The following is a 3,408-nucleotide window of genomic DNA, read 5'->3' as shown; positions in this document are numbered from 1 at the left end:
TTGTTTAATTACGCCTATGTTACGCCTATGATAGAATCTAGATTACGATGTTAGGGGATTATCCCGAAGTTCCAAAGGGGAGGCTTCGATGTCCTTTCATCTCCGACATATATTATACGACCATTATTCTACTATCAACATAACATATTTTGTTATTACTCTCAAATTTGTTTAAGTTAAAGAAATTGTTTGTATTTGTAAATTCAGGCATACCTCGTTATTCTGGATAAATTCAATTTCCCAAAATTTAGTTATTTATATTCATCCGCATCCAACGCATTGAGGAATTGACTTTTTTCTTGCAACAAAAGTGGGTGGAAGACAGGTGAAATGATCAGGATCAGTTATAATTATAATATCGATGGCCAAAAACAATTTGATCGTTTATGGTAGTTATTTGCAACTAAAATCGTTTAAATTAATCTAGTAATTCTTGTAAAGGCGTTTTGTAGAAGTGAGTTTAATAAGGCACTCGGTTCGGGTTTGCTTTGAACTGTCTGGTCACAGTCAGGATTCCTTAATTCATTTTATTATTTCCTTAATTTTTTATTTCCTTAATTCACGCACACGTGTTCACACTCGTACACATGTGCGCGCGCGCGCATTTTCGATTGCCGGTTTCGGTGATTTCACAGATCGTAAAATCAGACAACGCGAAATGGTTTTGTCGGCCGAGATAACGGAATCAAAGCATAGTCGCATAAACTTGGTCGCCGACACCTCGATGTATCAGGGCACATGTGTGTCACAAAGTGCACATGCACCCTTCATTCTTATACTGCAAATTTTTTCCTTTTAATTATAACTTTGGTTACAACTAATAACATCCCTGAAAATGACTGGTAAATCCACTCTTGACTTTAACGATTGTATATCGTTCGCTAGTCCTTAGCTAATATCTTTTGCCCCTTAACTAAATTATTGTACATGTCTATCTCGCGGGTATCCTATTTACCACTATTGACTTGTGATCGATCGTGAAATTTTAAATCAAGGTTTTGACGTAATATTACACAAAATAGCCTCGCTATGTATAAAACAAAAATAATTCATGCCTGTAATAAAACCGCCGAAAACGAGATCGATGTTAACAGTGACCAGCAGTAACGAGATCGAAGTTGACAATGTTGTACGTGGTAGTGATAAAAGTTGATTAATCTTTCTTTTCGAAAATCCAAAGATTCACTCGTTACAGGTTTCCTACGTACTCGCGTAAATACAGGCCAGTTAAAAGTACAATTAATTGATCCTAACATCACCGTACAAGGAGTCCTAAGAGACTTCGCGAGCGCAGAACAGTACGTGAGAGAATAAGCGAATTAATTACAGCCAAAAATTATAAAGCCTAGTAATTCACCGTTCGCGAGCCCTATGTTACCCGTGAAGACGAACAATGGTTCAGGTAGATTGTGTTTAGATTTCCGAGCGCTAAATAAAGACACGGTCGCGGATCGGTATCCCTTACCCCTTATTGCTGATCAAATCGCGAGATTGCAAAACAGGAGATACTTTACCAGCCTAGACATGGCCAGCGGGTTTCACCGACTTCCCATTCATCCTAATTCGACAGAATACACAGTGTTCGTTAACCCCGACGGACAATGCGAATACATAAGGATGTCGTTTGGATTGGAAAAATGCATCCTCCGTTTTTCAGAGGGCCATTCTCACTGCCTTAGGCGACCTCGCGTATTCATACATTGTTGTTTACTTGGATGACGTCCTAATCATTGCCGACTCGATAGATCAAGCTCCAAAAGGATTGCACACCGTATTAGATACCCTCGTAAAAGCCGGATTCTCCTTTAACTTTTCAAAATGTTCTTTTCTAAAGGCATCGGTACTCTACTTGGAATATGTAATTTACGACGGAGAAGTTCGTCCCAATCCGGGTAAAATGCACGCCATGAGTTCCTTACCTGCGTCAACGACCGTCACACAGCTCAGGCAGTTCATAGGTTTAGCCCTTTATTTCCGAAAATTCGTTCCTAAATTTTCACGGGTAATGAAACCCTTGTACGCACTTACTTCCGGTAATAAAAGCGTAGCTTACGAATGGACATGAAAAAATAAAGCAAAAGGTAATCTCCATCTTGACCGAAGCGCCGGTATTAATGATATTCGACCCCAACTACCCGATAGAACTACATAACGACGCTAGTTCTGAGGGATATGGGCTATTTTAATGCATAAGGTTGAAGGTAAAAATAGGATAGTGGAATATTACAGTAAAAGGCCTAGTCCTGCGGAATCTAGATATCATTCCTATGAATTAGAAACATCAGCGGTTGTAAACGCCGTCAAACATTTCGATCATTATCTACACGGACGAGAATTTCTCGTTGTCACTGATTGCAATTTCCTGAAGGCATCCAGTAATAAAGTACATTTAAATGACAAGGTTTACAGGTGGTGGGCTTACCTGCAAACTTTTATCTTCAACATTATGTATCGGGAAGGCAAACGAATGGCTCATGTCGATTTCTTTTCGCGGAACCCCGTAGACTTGGATCACCGTACGATCAACAAAATTATAGAAAAAGAAATCAATCTGGCCGAAATCTCCGAAGATTGGCTATTAGCGGAACAACGTCGCGATCCCCAAATTACAGAAATCGTCAATAAGGTGCGGAACGATGAGCTTGCGGACAATATCGCGAACACTTACGAACTACGATCCGGCACTCTGTGCCGTAAGATACAAAGGAGAGGCAGAAGTCTCTGCTTGTCCATTGTCCCAAGAGGTTTTAGGTGGTCCGTGATTAACCATGTACACCAGTCAATTATGCACTTGGGATGGGATAAAACACTCGAGAAACTGTACGAGTATTACTGGTTCGAAGGAATAGCGAAATATGTTCGCAAATTCGTAGAGAACTGCCACGCTTATCGAGTTTCGAAGGCCAGTTCAGACAAAATACAAGCTGAACTGCATCTCATACCCAAGACTAACATACCTTGGCATACAGTGCACATGGACATAACGGGCAAATTAAGCGGGAAGAGTGACTCGAAAGAGTACGTCATTGTTTTGGTTGACGCCTTCACCAAATTCATATACCTGCATCATACCCGTAAAATAGATTCCAGTAGCACTTAAGTCGGCTATATTTTTATTCGGCAGTCCCTGCCGTGTAATAGCGGACCAAGGAAGATGTTTTACGGGCAAAGAATTTCAAAGTTTTTGTCAAGATAGAAACATTAAACTTCACTTAATAGCAACCGGTGCTAGTAGGTCCAATGGACAAGTAGAGCGTATAATGGGCACGCTAAAAAGTATGTTTACAACGGTAGAGACGACTGGGCGGTCGTGGCAAGACGCGGTTGGGGAAATACAACTGGCTTTAAATTGCACCACCAACCGTGTGACTAAGTCGAGCCCGTTAGAACTACTGATCAGTAAAGCGG

Source organism: Bombus impatiens, unplaced genomic scaffold (assembly GCF_000188095.3).
Source record: "Bombus impatiens unplaced genomic scaffold, BIMP_2.2 scf_0257, whole genome shotgun sequence".
In the NCBI taxonomy this organism is placed as follows: domain Eukaryota; kingdom Metazoa; phylum Arthropoda; class Insecta; order Hymenoptera; family Apidae; genus Bombus; species Bombus impatiens.
The sequence above is the reverse complement of the archived record's forward strand: the minus strand, read 5'-3'. Positions refer to the sequence as shown.